The sequence below is a fragment of the Patella vulgata genome, chromosome 8 (genome assembly GCF_932274485.2).
Source record: "Patella vulgata chromosome 8, xgPatVulg1.2, whole genome shotgun sequence".
Taxonomy (NCBI): domain Eukaryota; kingdom Metazoa; phylum Mollusca; class Gastropoda; family Patellidae; genus Patella; species Patella vulgata.
This window is the reverse complement of record NC_065886.2, coordinates 897515-914241: the sequence shown is the minus strand read 5'-3', so window position 1 is coordinate 914241 and position 16727 is coordinate 897515. Positions and strand designations below refer to the sequence as shown.

At 37.3% G+C, this 16727-nt stretch overlaps 1 protein-coding gene and 1 non-coding gene across 4 annotated transcripts in view; one reads left to right on the top strand and one right to left on the bottom strand.

The window, feature by feature from the left end:
- Positions 1-16727, bottom strand: part of LOC126829985 (adhesion G-protein coupled receptor G6) — a 126786-nt gene that overhangs the window by 79351 nt on the left and 30708 nt on the right. The window lies entirely within an intron of this gene.
- Positions 6987-10942, top strand: LOC126829987 (uncharacterized). 2 transcript variants are annotated; one of them, XR_008789101.1, is made up of 5 exons: positions 6987-7145; positions 7683-7943; positions 8910-9194; positions 9406-9531; positions 9951-10942. It is a non-coding gene; the product is annotated as an uncharacterized LOC126829987 (transcript). The 2 variants fall into 2 exon arrangements; XR_008789100.1 differs by lacking the exon at positions 6987-7145 and having other exon boundaries at positions 7371-7943.

Genomic DNA, 16727 nt, shown 5'->3' with positions numbered 1-16727 from the left:
TGCATTACACAATATCTACCCAACCGTATCAATCTATTGGTCTATATATATATAACAGTAATACTATGTATTATAATAGTATAGTTATATCGCTGACTGTACAATAACTACCCAATCATATAAACCGTATACAACTTGAAGTTTTAAAACTGGGGTTACTTCCGTTTGTTGTCGTGGGCAATCATTAATCCGACTAATTATTATTTTGGAAATTTGCTGTTTACAGTGCCGGTTATTTACAAATAAATGTTTGACGATCATAGTCATCCCCGCTCCCTCACCTACACGCAGCCTTCTCCAGAACGAAATAAAATGAAATGGAGTTTAACGTCCTACTATTATGCTCCGAACTGGGCTAATGAAAACGGGCATACCCCATACTGTGTGCTGTGAGGGACTTCGGTTTTACGTGCACGCCAAAGTCTACACGGGACCTCGGCTTTTCGTCCCATCCGAACAACTAGACAGCTGTCTTTGTCAGGCCCTCCGTCCTGCATCACTGACAAGGGGGAACCACGCCGGAAAATCTGGATGAACTTTCTCGGCCAATGCTGTGATCGAACACCTGATCTCCAGGCTAGCGAGCCAGCGTTTTACCCTTATCATTAACTGCTAGATGGGGAAATTTTGATCTTATGGAAATGGCTGCGGTTTCCGGTATTTGGGTCCTTTGGACAAAATTTCACGTAACATAAAATGGAGTAATTAATCAACTATGTATTAATTGGGAACCTGTATCTATTTACATGTATTTATTTTCATTCTTAGTGTACGAATAAAGTTTATTATTAATGCTCAAACGTGGGTATATGCTTATTAGGTGAATGACTTGGTGGAGTTCGATGATGGACATTTTCTAATTAGGTTAAACATAGATCAGCAACTTGATTGGTCGATGCTTGGAGACACGATAATATTGATTCTAATTGAGTGAGAGTATGGTTTTACCTTGACAAGGTTCTGAAACACCCCAGACATTTGGTAGCACGGTAACTTTGATTCTGATTGCCTAAGTTTAATCAGGAGCATTTCTGCTTTGGTTGAGTTTGCTTGTCCCATTCTTTACAAACAAGATGAATGTTCAATTAATTAATGTGTCATCTGTATAGTTTAGGATTGATGGGGGGGGGGTCGTTAGTCTCACTGTAGACTTGTTGAGTATGTTCCATTATGTTCTACATTAATGTATCATCTATATTGATGGGAGGGGTGGGGCGTTAGTCTCACTGTAGAGTAAGTTCCAATATATTCTACATTCACCACAAGACGTTAAAACATGATGTACCATTTACTGAAAAATACATTTTAAACTTCTGGAAAAATATTTATTATATCGTTTAATATTCTATGCAATTAAATAAAAAGATACAAAACAATTTCAATAATTAATGAACAAAATTCTATGCATATTATAATACATATTACTTTCTATAAATGAAAATTAACAATTGTAATCCTAATTTAAGTGATTAATGGGGAAAATTATTTCTACTCCGTTACCTAGTTACACTTTCTTTCCCTCTTCCTCCCTTTTACATGGCGACTTGTGTTGACTTTTTGGTGTAAAATTGAAGAAAGAGGCTTGAATGTTCACTTTTCTGCCAGGTTTTGCTGAATATTCATGATTGTGTATTTAAATTTTTCCAAGTTGAACCTCATACGTGCTTTACAGTCAAATGTTGCCACATATTGCTCCATCTTTGGTAGAAAGCGTTCAACCCAATGTATTATGATATTATAGTTATCTTATCCCTTCCTGGTCTCTATATAAAACAGTAGACCATTAGATTCATGTATTATGATATAATACTCATGTTACTGATTGTACATGTACACAGTAACTTCCCGATTAGATGAACCTTATACAACGTCCCCATTTTCAACCTTCCTCGTCTATATGTACATGTAGAACAGTAAAGTATCGACCATGAATAGATTCACGTATTGTAATATTATAGTTATGTTACTGGCTGTAAGATATATACAAGGTAACGTAGCAACTGTTCTTATATTCATTTTATATTAACATTAGTGATAAATTATTATAGACATCGATAAATCCCTGCTGGGTGGGAAGTACTGTACTCGGTTATATCATAGTACAAAACACAATTGTGCTAATTCCTATACACGGGGACTGAATAGAAACAAACTGACACCTCACACTTAAAGATAAATTAAAGGAAACTACTTTTGTTTTAGCAATTATCGTGTAAACGAATATGAATATGACCTACTGTTTATATACACAGATAACAATATAATGTCAATAGAATATAAATTATATTAAATACTACAAATGTACTATTTTACACTATGACCAGTTTGACTAGCATACCAATATAATATTATACTGATAAATACATTGGCGTGATAGAATCTCCACAAGTAGCTAGATATTAAACTCCAATTGAATCTCGCAATTTTAGTTAATACATTAGTGTGCACGTAAAAGATCCCTATAATTATATATAACAGTAGGCCGGGCCACATTTCCCTCATAACACAGTGTATGATGCATGCCGGTCTTTATTAGCATAGTTGGGACAGAGGAGTAGGACGTTAAACCCCATTTCATTGCATTTTAGTTGATTGTAACCAATGACGTATATATTGTAACGGTTCTCGGTTCAGAGTCAACTCATGTAGTTTCGCCCTTTTTCTATCTTTTAAACCCACTCTCGTGGCAACATACCGACACTGCAAGACTGTGAAAGTTACTTTTATTTAACCGTAAAACTCTGTTGTTAGTGGGCGCTTTAGTTACTTTAAAAGTTACATTGTTGCTAGCTCTAAATACGCAGAACAAATTTAAGACTGGAAATTAATTGAACGAAATTATTTTCCCTAGTCTCGATTAACCAGACGTGTATGATTAAGTTAAATTTACGGTACTGGTCACAAGACTCGGATTCTAATCATTTTAGGGCGCTGCGAATTTGGCCTCCGGTTTTGTGTCAAATTTAATAGGAGGATGTGCCATTATTGCTATGCCATTCGTGTTTAGTATCCTTATGCATTTGCCATTTCTAACACGGTGGTTACAAAACGTTTCAGTAATTATAAATCCAGTAACAACTCATTTTTCTAGAACTGAAATATAACCAAAAAGACGCGCATTGACTGTTTCATAATTATCATAGGCGTACGGGCTCGATGACAGTTAGGGGGGCAGAACCCGAAATGCCCGAAAAAATTTCGGTGTCGGTCTTCCTCGAGAGGCGAAGAAGCGGAGCTTACCTTGTTTGCCCCCCCCCCCCTCCCCAAGAAAATTTTGGAATATTTGACGTTTTCCTGCTATTTCAGCCCGTGAACAAGCAACTTCAATGTGGTCTAATATAGCCTAATGACAATGGCTGACTCGAATTCCAATCAAAAGATCAACCGTTGGGAAAAAACTGCCGCAAACGCGTTTTCCTGTTATTCCAGCCTGTGAATACAGCAACTTCAATTCGGTCCAATATAGCCTACCTGGCTGACCCGAATTCCAAACAACCAATCAATCGTCGCGGGGTATGGGGGCCTCACCCTCCCAGAGAAAATTTTGAAAATTTAACCACCGCAAATGCGTTTTCTGCTATTCTAGCCCGTGAAAGCAGCTCCAAAAGTATCCAATGGTTTTGTAACCAAAATCCCATTCTGAATTCCAACCATCCAATCAGACTGTTGCAGTTGCATTCACAAATAATAATCGATGCCAGAAAAATGTCGCACAAAGAATGGCTCTAGACAAAATGTTTTAATCCATAGTCAACTCAGTACAAATTCGTTGTATTCAATTAAAAGAAAAGTAAAATTAGTGTTTTAGTAGGGATCGATGACAGTTAGGGAATCAAAACTAGAAATGCCCGAAAATTTCCTTTTACAGACAGCGGCGCCCGTTTTCTTGGAATACTTGACGGACGCCTTTATTTTGCCAAATTTTCACTTTACCCATCTGCCCGAAAATTCAGCTTGCCCGACAGTTAGGGGGGCAGCTGCCCCCCCCCCCGCCCCACCCCCCTGGCTCGTACGCCTTTGATAATTATTAAAAATATTAAAACGCGACACGATGCGTAAATTGTGCGTCTTACTTTCGAGAACAATAGCTATAAAACAGAAATTTCCAGATTGATACATAATACGACACAACCAACCATAAGTGGTAATTCAAACACAAAGGATATATTTAAACTTAAATTTCTCTAACATTTCACTAAAAGATCCCTATTGCAGAACTCCCAATTTATTATGTAGTCATTGTCATGCCGGTTGTTTTTAATAACAGAATTTTCCAGTCATATAACAGATCAAAGAATTTTTCGAGACGCATTGTCACGTATCGACTTCTATTTTTGGATTATCTGGCGCCACAAAAAAGCCCAATCATATCAAAAAGCATGCAGTTCCACCTTGAAATGGGTTCAATTGATGTACGGTTTATTCTATAATTTATAACACGGTTTAGAGCACAATGTGTAGGAGTCGCATTTTTGACTTCTAAGTAGATTCTTATACGGAATTCCGGATGCAATGCTAGACATTTGGACCACTGCTGCCGAACCGATTTGAAAATGCTTAAGGTTTTATTTTCTTTGCGCATGTCGTGTGCTCCTCTGTTTTTGATGTGTATGATTTTTATATTTGTGATAATTATTTGAAACAAAATAGGATTATCATAAAGGATATTTAACATCTACAATAAAGGTACGGTAAGCACTCTCTACATACTGCGTTTGTAAACCACGAAATTCACCCCTTATTAGAAAGTTTCAACTATAGTCTATTGCATGTAAACGTTAAAAAAATCAGCTCAAAATACAGACATCTCTCTCTCTCTCTCTCTCTCTCTCTAACTAAGGGCTGTGCACGCGTACAAATGTTAAATTCAAACGTTAATTGTACGTACGTAAAAAAACGAAGAAAGCCGACTGCGGAAATTAAGAATTCGTTTTCCAGAACAAAATTTGAAACTTTGATGTGACCAAGAAACATAACTCTTTTTAATGAAAATATCTACCGCTGTAACGCTACTTGGGCGATCAACTTTTCCATATAATTAGAAAGTCACATTCAAATGGCCAAATCACACAAATATCCAACTTAGCAATAGTTTAATTGTTAATGAATGATGATTTTAATGGTAAGTCTTATCATATTTGTTAAAATAAGCCCCAAATATAGCTCGTTTATTTGATTTTTGTTATTTGCAGGAACCACTCTATCAAAAGTTATATAAACTATCATTTAAACATTGATTCAGGCAATAATCAACTCTAGAGCCTCTGATGGCTGTGATTTAAGAGGATGAATAATATAAGTTAGTGTAGCATTTGAAGTGAAAACAAAGAACGGCAATAGAGAGAGAGAGAGAGAGAGAGAGAGAGAGAGAGAGAGAGATAGATAGAGAGAGATAGAGAGAGAGATATATATAGAGAGAGAGATAGAGAGAGAGAGAGATAGAGAGAGATAGAGAGAGAGAGAGAGGGATAGATAGATATAGAGAGAGAGATAGAGAGAGAGATAGAGAGAGGGAGAGAGAGATATATAGAGAGAGAGAGATAGAGAGAGAGAGGGATAGATAGAGAGAGAGAGGGAGAGAGAGGGATAGATAGATAGAGAGAGAGATAGAGAGAGAGATAGAGAGAGATAGAGAGAGAGAGAGAGGAAGAGAGAGAGGGAGAGAGAGAGAGAGAGGGATGAGAGAGAGAGATAGAGAGAGGGAGAGAGAGAGAGGGATAGAGAGAGAGAGAGAGGGATGAGAGAGAGAGAGAGATAGAGAGATAGAGAGAGAGGGAGAGAGATAGAGAGAGAGAGAGAGGGAGAGAGAGAGAGATAGATAGAGAGAGATAGAGAGAGAGAGGGATAGATATATAGAGAGAGAGATAGAGAGAGAGAGAGAGGGATAGATAGATATAGAGAGAGAGATAGAGAGAGAGAGAGAGGGATAGATAGATAGAGAGAGATAGAGAGAGAGAGAGATAGAGAGAGAGAGGAAGAGAGAGAGGGAGAGGAAGAGAGAGAGGGAGAGAGAGAGAGAGAGAGAGAGAGAGAGAGAGAGGGAGAGAGAGAGAGGGATAGAGAGAGAGAGAGAGAGAGAGAGAGGGATGAGAGAGAGAGAGAGAGAGATATAGATAGAGAGAGATAGAGATAGAGAGAGAGGGAGAGAGAGAGAGAGAGGGAGAGAGAGAGAGGGATGAGAGAGAGAGAGAGATATAGATAGAGAGAGATAGAGATAGAGAGAGAGGGAGAGAGAGAGAGAGAGGGAGAGAGAGAGAGAGAGAGAGAGAGAGAGAGGGAGAGAGAGAGATATATAGGGAGAGAGAGGGAGAGAGAGAGAGAGAGAGAGAGATAGAGAGAGAGAGAGAGGGAGAGAGAGAGAGGGAGAGAGAGAGAGAGAGGGAGAGATAGAGAGAGATGAGGTTTAACGTACACTTGACACAAACTGGGTCATTTCTGGACTAACATGTGATTCTATTTTATTTCAATAATTCGCTTGCGCGTAGGGAGGACCCGGAGAAAACCCACGAGGTTAGGCATGAGTTTCAGTGTCTTGTAATTGTGTGGTGACCTGTATAAACATCACATTGTAATAATTACGTCAGTGTCTTGTAAATGGTGTGGTATTAGAGGTGATGATTATAGATTTACATGTCTCTTACTTCTGTTACAGGTCAAACATACAGTTTATCAGGATCAGCATCATTTGGTATTAGAGGAGGGGATTACAGATTTACATGTCTCTTACTTCTGTTACAGGTCAAACATACAGTTTATCAGGATCAGCATCATATGGTATTAGAGGAGGGGTTTACAGATTTACATGTCTCTTACTTCTGTTACAGGTCAAACATACAGTTTATCAGGACCAGCATCACATGTTATTAAAGGAAATGATTATAGATTTATATGTCAGATATCTGGAGGTAATTTGAGACCCACTGATGCTATCCAGTTTACAAGAGACAGTATAACAGTCTGTAGACATGCATTAACTTGTAATGTTAGTGTACCATCAGGTAGATATACATGTGATTGTATCAATGGTAACATAAGACAACTGTATCTTAATATAACTAATGTTACATCAACTGATGCTGGAACCTGGACCTGTGGAGATACCTTTAACACTGGCACCAGTCCACCTGTAACTCTTCCTGTTTATTGTAAGTTGATTTCACTGACATTACATGACAATTCTGAACCCCCGTTTCCCTCACTAAATCGTCCCCTACCATTGCTTGATTTATCCGAATCTAAACAATGATCGCATCAACAAATTTCTAAAACAATCTGTTTTGTAAACGATTGCATTATTTTTGCATTTTATTTTTCCATCTTTATAAACTTTTAAAAATCATTTGATATTAATAATAATTTTGGGGAACTTTTTGGGGAAAACCGTGTCAATAGTTCGCCAGAAATTATATTGTAGTAAGCCACAAAATCACAAGACGTGCATATCGATAGAATAAATTGTGATCCAGACAATACATCTTTATAGTGTTCCTACCTTCCACCCTAATCCATCATGAAATAATATTTCCTAATTTGCATATTAGGGCTTGGAATGTCTGTACACAAAACTTGTCTAAATCACACTGAAAAAGACCTCGGTCTTTTGGCATGCTCAAAATTTGGTTGAGACCATCTCAATTCCCATGCACAATAACCGAAACCAAATGATTGTTTATAAAAAACAGATCCACCAACCATCACAAGTCTAACATCAGATGCTACCAACAACATGATTGATGAAGATTCTACCGTAACCTTCACCTGTTCTGTTGACAGTCTGCCATCTTCAGTAATATCCTGGTCCAGATCACAAGTGGATCAACTCTATTCTGGTAGTCAATATACCATAACTAAAGCTAGTTGTCAACATACAGATAACTATACCTGTACAGCTAGTAATAAGATTGGTCAACCTGTATCTAACACTATTCCACTCTATGTTAGATGTAAGTACAACACACTAGTTTATATCATTAAAAAAATAAAAAAAACATGTAATGGAACAATAATGGAATTTCTTTTTGTTTTCGCCTTTTTCGTTTAAAGTAGTATATAGTTGTGTTCAAATTTTGTACGAAAGATGTAATAAGTATCAAAATTAGCACAAATATTTCTTGAGGACTACTCTTTTGAAAAAGCCAAGTACTCAATCCAAGATAGCTGCCAATTTTCAAGATGGTCGACATTCAGGCAACGTAATGTAATTTTTTTGTGATAAAGTCACATTAAATTCTCTTATTTTATTTATCCTTATAACTTATGTTTCATCTAAATTGGACAATAATTGATGTCTCTAGCTGGTCGTTTACATTTTGCGTAAAAGGCAAGGGCCAAAACCGGAGAGGTTGTAGTCTGATGCATACCAAAATCGAATTCCTCCAAGATTTCCGGATCTTTGACATATATCTGAATCGAGTAAAATTCACAATTTCATCTAACTTGTAGGTGGCCATATACCGAATGTCCACCCGAAACAAGTTTGAACGGCCTTCCAGAGATTCAGACGTCCAGATTTACGGGCATGGGAGACAACATATTACGTCTACAGGAATATGTGGGCGTATAAATATCCTCTCACTTGTTCCAGTGGGTAAAAAAATAAGAGAAAGAAAAGTTAAAAAAAAACCCAGCAATCTTTGAAAATGATGGCCATTTTGAAAATTTAAGTGGCTGACAGGATTTTCTTAATAAACGTCCCCAAACAGAACCCCACACCAATTCTAGTGCTGTATCCAGATTTCAAAGTTGTTTTACGCTTAGCTGTCCCTCTAGAGCTGTATAGCCAATACCCCTTTGTATGTCTGTATTCTAGGTTCGCCTCGAGAAAACATAGAAACCATGAGAAACATCACTAAAAAAATAGACACAACAGTAAAGCTAGAAGTTGATATAATCGTATGTCTATATTACAGGTTCTCCTCGAGAAAACATAGAAACCAAGAGAAAGATCGTCAATAGAATAGATGCAACAATAAATCTAGAAGTTGATATAATCGCCTACCCTGAACCAACCTTCACCTGGTACCATACACCTACCAGACAGATAATAAATACAGCTAGAACACAACAACTATCAACTATAAACTATAAATCAACAGTAGAGATAACTCTAAACTCTACTCTATTTGGTGATTATATAGTATCTGTAGTCAATGGTATTGGTGTTCAGAACTTCACTATTACAGTTATTGAAGGAGGTAAAGACAATTCTAATATATCACTGGTAACTTAACATCAGAACTGGATTATAGAGGTGTCGTGTTCTAACTTTTCTGATAAAACGTCTTCAGTTTTAAATTTCATTAGACGAAATTAACATATCCATTGTTAGCACAGATATGTAATATTCTTTTTAACACAACCCTTTCATTGTGGTTAATACGATCATGTACGTTTTGTTTTATTTAGAACCACCAAAGCCACCTGGCCAGTTGGAAAGTAATAACATACCTACTATAGTTGGTAGTATTATTGGTGTATTGATGGTTATTGGTATCGTGCTTGTTATTGGTGTAGTTATATACCGTAGAAAGGGTAAGTTATACAAGTATTATTGGTGTATTGATGGTATTACAACTGTTATTGGTGTAGTTATATACCATAGAAAGGGTAAGTTATACAAGTATTATTGGTGTATTGATCGTATTATAACTGTTATTGTTGTGGTAATATACACCAATAGTGGTTGCCATTGGTGTGGCAATATACCATAGAAAGTGTAAGACAACTCTAAATCCTGATTGTGTTTTGGTCGTCGTTCTTTACGTTCTGTAAGTCCCTTCCTTCTAACAATTATTCGTGCATTCACGCATGTCTTAAGTTACAGTAGATTATAAAAACAGCGTTCCTGTTTTTGATGGAGAATATTTAAAATAATTATGCTGGAACTTAAATAAAACTAAGTCAATACTGCGTTGATACAAATATTATAATGGATAAATATTATGTTACAGCATCAAGAGATAATGATAATACATACGATGGACTTGGAGTTACCTCCCTTTCAACTAATCAACCTGTTTATGATGAAATTAATTCCTCTACAACTAGATCTAATCATACAACAGCACGTGCCGATACCACACCAGCCTACTATAATACAACGAACTTGGACCACAGCGATATTACCAACCCATAATACGTCAATTCACCATCATTGTCATCGACATATGACAGACTTGATATACGAAGTAAGGAAGAACATCCAGACACTTATCAACAACTCAGTACACCAACAACACCATATGAAGGACTGGATGTACCAAACAAAGACAAGCACCAACACACTTCTCAACAACTTAACATCTACGAAAACCAGAAGCTGTGATCACTTTCCATCTGCTTTGTTTACAAAGTTAACATTACTGACTCCGAAACGAAAGAGTCCTAAAGGAAGCACAGGTTTATTACCCCCTTGCTATTTAATCGATTTCTACTTGGAACTAGCTTTATATATATGTTCGTTTATTTGTTACATGTATATTTGTTGTACTGTATTATGTAATTTTTGTAATTGTATGCCGCTCCACGTGGGTATTTTTATGCAATACAATTTACTTACCATAGGTGATATCAATGATTGCGTGTACAGCATGCACTCCGTCATCTGGATGTAACTTTTACAAAAGGAACGGGTACTCCGCTATCAAGATGTTATTTTAACAACAGGAATAGGTGCTCCGCTATCTAGATGTTAAGAATGTAATTTTAATGAGTTTTACAACTCTACAACATGAACATGTTCTCCGTTCTCCGTCGTTTATTATGAATATGAAGGATGAACCTACTGAAGGCGGATACAATGTGGAGCTAAGTTCTTTTAATTTCGGTTTCGTTTTTTCTGCCATTTCGATTTGATGATAAATTTACAATCTATTCAGCTTCTTCATGTTATTTAATGTTTTTTCATATCTTTCATAAACCTGTAGAACTAAGGAACTAATCTAAATAAAAGTGTATTGAATGACTTTAAATATTTGTTCATAAACCTGTAGCACTAATGAACTCATCTTAATAAAAGTGTATTGCACGGTTATAAATTTCTTGTCATTGTATATCATTTAATTGTTTTATCAATGGTTATGTGACGTCCATTGATAACATGTCCATTTGGAAATCTTTCGAACGGTTTCATTGATACTTGATGTCACGTCACTTCAAGGGTACCATGGCACCGGCGAAACCCGTCATCACTGCATCGTAGTTCTAGTCTATAATTTGATTTTGGTTTTGAAAGACTAAAGAAAAAATAATTTTGCTATTATCTGAAGTTTTAAAACTGGCGTTACTTCCGCTTGTTGTCGTGGGAAATCATTAGTCCGGCTGTTATTTTGGAAGTTTGCTGTATACACTGCAGGGTATTCACAAAAAAATGTTTGACCGTCATAGTCATCTCTATTCTTTTATATCTGTACTGTTCTTGTATTGGTAGGTTTTAACAGTACCATTACATCAATGTCTATCTACAAGTGGAAGATGTGAACATAAAATTTGATAGCACACATTGTCACTGACAAAAACTGTAATTTATTACAGATTAATATAACAGATATCAATGTCTGATATCAAATTAATAGGATGAATTGTAATTATTAACGTGTGATATTAGACACTAATATCAAGGAGAACGTAGAATTTTAATTATTAACGTATAACATACCCAACACCCATATCAACACCGACAAGAACTGACAAGAGGGTTTTGTAAAATGTATTGCAAAGTTACCAACGAGGAAAGATGTTAAATTGTTTCAGTGGAATTTAGTAATACATGATAGAGAGAAACTAGAGTACTTGAACTCATGATCACGTCACTTTACTCTAACCACGCCCTAGCATGAGCCAAGAAGTCCTATGGCAAGCGACTTCATGATAGTGTGAAGACAGAGTTTCGCTGCCTCCTGTCCACTGTCACTAAAGTTGTCATCCCCGCTCCCTCACCTACACACAGCCCTCTCCAGAACGAAATGAAATGAAATGGAGTTTAACGTCCTACTATTATGCTCCGAACTGGGCTAATGAAAACGGGCATACGCCATACAGTGTGCTTTGAGGGACCTCGGGTTTACGTGCACGCCAGTGTGTACACGGTTTTACGTGCACGCCAATGTGTACACGGGACCTCGGTTTTTCGTCCCATCCGATCGACTAGACAGCTGTCTTTATCGGTTTTTCGTCCCATCCGATCGACTAGACAGCTGTCTTTATTAGGCCCTCCGTCCTGCATCGCTGACTAGGGGGAACCACACCGGAAAATCTGGATGAACTTTCTTGGCCAATGCTGTGATCGAACACCCGACCTCCAGGCTAGCGATCCAGCGTCTTACACACCTAACAAGAGAACATTATCACACGGAGAAAGCGCATGCATTAACACTCCCTCGAAGCGTGCAGTTAGGTTTGCCAGTTCGCCTCATGTTTTACCTAGCTCACCTTCGTCTCCAGGATCCATATCTCCACTGAACGCTCTCGTCGACTGTCTGTCCCCTAGATCGCCCATCATTTCTATCCCTAATACCACTACCAAGCCGTCCACCAGCTGCAGACAATCACTCAGACTTTCCACGAAGAGACCACACAGCTACAATGGTAAAGACGGGAAGGGTTTATGGTAACATCCACCGGTCATCGCCAAGACCCTGGTTATTGAATCCTCTAACCTGGCCAGGATAGTATATCTTGCCGGAGACCGGGTGATCCACATAGTTATTCTGGATCCAAAATCTGCCACATCAAACAGATTCTACAGAACAGAAATACATGGGACCTGCACCCGAGGAAATGGTTATGCACGCCGGGTTCAACAACAGGGAGAAAGCTGGACCAAAGATACAAGAGCAGATGCTAGACCTACTCGAGTTAGCCAGAGGAGTTGTCCCAACAACCAAGCTCTTCACCAACCAGATCTTTACTTCTTTGTCGACAAGACCATAAGATCGGCTACCAAAACATCAGCAACTACAACGATTTGATTTCCACTGTACCTTCACATCATTACCAAACTTCAGGGGCAAAGTAGAATTTAAAGACAACGACGCCATCAACTGAAGCCCAGACACGGCCAGAGTTATCATTAACTGCTGGATGGGGACATTTTGATCTTATGAAAATGGCTACGGTGGGTCCTTTGGACAAAATTTCATGTAACTTAAAATGAAATAATTAATCAACTATGTATTAATTGGGAACTTGTATCTATTTACATGTATTTATTTTCATACTTAGTGCACGAATAAAGTTTATTATTAATGCTCAAACGTGGGTATGTGCTTATCAGGTGAATGACTGGATGGTGCTCGATGATGGACATTTTCTAATTAGGTTAAACATATAGATAAGCAATTTGATTGGTCGATGCTTGGAGACACGATAACTTTAATTCTAATTAAGTGAGGGTATAGTATCGTCAGATCAACACCTTGACAAGGTTCTGAGACACCGACCCCAGCCCCAGGACACTGTCAGAGACTTGGTAGCACGGTAACTTTGATTCAGATTGCCTAAATTCAATCAGGAGCATTTCTGCTTGGTTGAGAGTGATTGTCCCATTCTTTACAAACAAGATGAATGTTCAATTAATTAATGTATCATCTATATAGTTTAGGATTGATGGGGGGGGGGGGGTCGTTAGTCTCACTGTAGACTTGTTGAGTATGTTCCATTATGTTCTACATTAATGTATCATCTATATTGATGGGGGGGGGGGTCGTTAGACTCACTATAAACTCGTTGAGTAAGTTTCAATATATTCTACTTTAATGCATCGTCTATATTGATGGGGGGGGGGGGTCGTTAGACTCACTATAAACTCGTTGAGTAAGTTTCAATATATTCTACTTTAATGCATCGTCTATATTGATAGGGGGGGGGGGTCGTTAGACTCACTATAAACTCGTTGAGTAAGTTTCAATATATTCTACTTTAATGCATCGTCTATACAGAAAATAGGACGACAAACCCTATTTCATATAACCTTTACTATCACCATCACCCGACATGTAGATATATCAATATGTAGTAGTATCCTGGTGTTTAACGTCTATATATCAATCTATTGGTCTTATTGAAACTCGTTTTATTTACAAAATATATATTTCCTTGTTTATGTACAGCTGTTATCATTAGAATACTTACCAGGTATACACCCATGGTTAACTTGTCCGTAATCATAACTAGTGCCAGCAATATAAGGAAAGGTAAAGTGACAGGATTGTTGATAAGAACAGGCTTGATAAACAGCTAAAGTATCGTTTAGACTTAAAGTATCTCTAATATCGTCAATAGTACCCCTGGTACAGCAGTGACTATCACAACCATTCTGTTCTTGTAGTTGCCGACAACCTTCATGTCTGGCTTTGGTATAGACATAAATACCATATTCCATAAGAATACGCTGACCTCTAGGACAAGTTAGAGTATAATTAGAACATGGTGATCCAGGGTGTCGATAACAATATTCATCTGATACGACAACCATCACTAGAATACAAGAATTAGATTGGGACATATCTCAATACAGAAATTAAATATTATTAATTAAAGTGTATTATGATAAAACCATGTGCACAATGTGATACCACCATAAAACAATTAGAGAATATGTCTATGTCTTAATATATTATTAAAACTGTTTGGCTTCGATGTTCCTCCTTAATAAAGTATAGATGATGGATGGTCGGGAAATCTGGGTGAGCTCTGATAATTTCGTTCAACACGCTCTTTCATAACGCCCCAATTCTTATACGTCATAGAATGACCTTGTTGTTACTTTATTTCCCAAATATGGAATAAACATCCCCATACCCGATACAGTTGCTACTATCTAAAAGGGCACATATACAGTTAACCAATATTAACCTAACAAAATTAGGAACATTACAATAAAATAATAAATTTACCCGAGAAATTAAATTAATTGAGTTAGATGAGAATATATTAAAAATCATGTGTATTGAGATATAATCAAGTTATTTTTCGTACAATCAGCGACCATAATGCTAGGTTTCCACTATCACGATTTGTCCTACGACTGAAATCGTGGTTTTAATCGCGGAGTAATCGTGGTGGTCCTATCAGGTCTTATATATTGAGGTCAGTCGCAGCAATCGTGTTGATCGTATCGAAACATATCCGAACGTATCTGCATGTATCATAAAGCATTGCACAACAGTGGTAATCTAGCATTAGCCAGAAAGATACTGTCCGATATGCGAGAATATCGAAATCATCCAAGGCCTTCGAGATATAAACGCAAAGTTCAAGTTCCGTCAAAATATTGACCTCGAGAGGGTCAACAACCTTGACATTAGATACTTTTGCACTATTTGCGTACGAGGATCCAGCATTTTGTCGGGAAGTATCAGACCAACTGTCTTGAAATTCAAACTCAATCGTCATTAGGGTGCAACGGTAATATATGTAAAAGGTTTTTTAAATGGGATATAAATTGTGACCCATAGAGGGATTGCAAGCTACATATACCAATTGTCGAACAATCAAGGGTCATAATCCAGGAAATTACGGTCCGATATGAACGAATATTGACAGGGGCCGTGACAGTAGGATTATAAAGATACGTTTACGTTTCATAAAAATGGGATAAAAAAAAGACTTTGACCCTAGACCACAAGCTAAAAACGGGATTTTTCGTACAATCATCGAAATATTTTAATATCGAAAGAAATCGAGATCTTTGGGATATAAACCGATACAGAGTACACAAACAAAATGTAACCGGGCGGACAATGGCGGCGAGATAATACCCAACATGAAAATATGGGCGTATAAAATTATACCGTAATTGTGATAGTGTATTAGTCTCTATATAATTAATATGATATCATAATAAATGACTACCTGAATACAGGAATACAAAGACATTTAGACATGATTTTATTCTAAGTCCTTGGTTGTGTATGGCGTCAAGCTCTTTGAGCTCATAAATCGATTTTTGATTTAAAGCTAGATATAATCGAAGCACGACCTTTTGGTTTGCTCCCCAGTCAGTATGTCATAAGACTCAATATGTCGAGTGCTTTAAGAAATTTGTTTTTGAGGTTTTAATGCGGGTGAAAAATGAGAACTTACCAAACATCAACCCCTGTAATTTGTTTCATCAAGGTGATGAAATTAATACCATACCGGTGTGTCTTAAACGTGGGGTCGATGGCTATATTTATGTTGATGACTTGCAGACATATACAGACAATCGACTATGGCTATGGGCAACTGACAGTGGATTTCGATTTTCAAAATGTAAGAATTTGTGTATGCACTTTTGTCAGTAGGGTGTACATCCTGATCCCGAACATTGTCCTTTGCTGACTACCCAATCATATTGATATTAAAGGGAATGATCAAGCAGATCTTTCCATACCACAATTTGTTTTACCTTTCACCGATTTTAAATCGTCCATTAACTATTTTATATATGACAAACAAACTTTATCACATTAAGCCTCTCTTAGGAGACTGGCCAAGCTCCTATATAAACCGCAGGAGGGATGAAGTTGTTTTGTGTCGCTCTGGCATTGGTCAAACCTTTTAAATTCACATTTTCATTTTGAAGCGAGAGCCTCAACCAGAATGTGAACACTGTCAATAAGCGCATTTTGATCGAGTGCGAGTATCTCAAAGAAATAAGAAAAATATACTACCGTTACCAGTCTTTGCACAATCAGTTTGCCCAACCGGGTTTATATGGAAAACTGCTAGACTTTTATCATAAATTT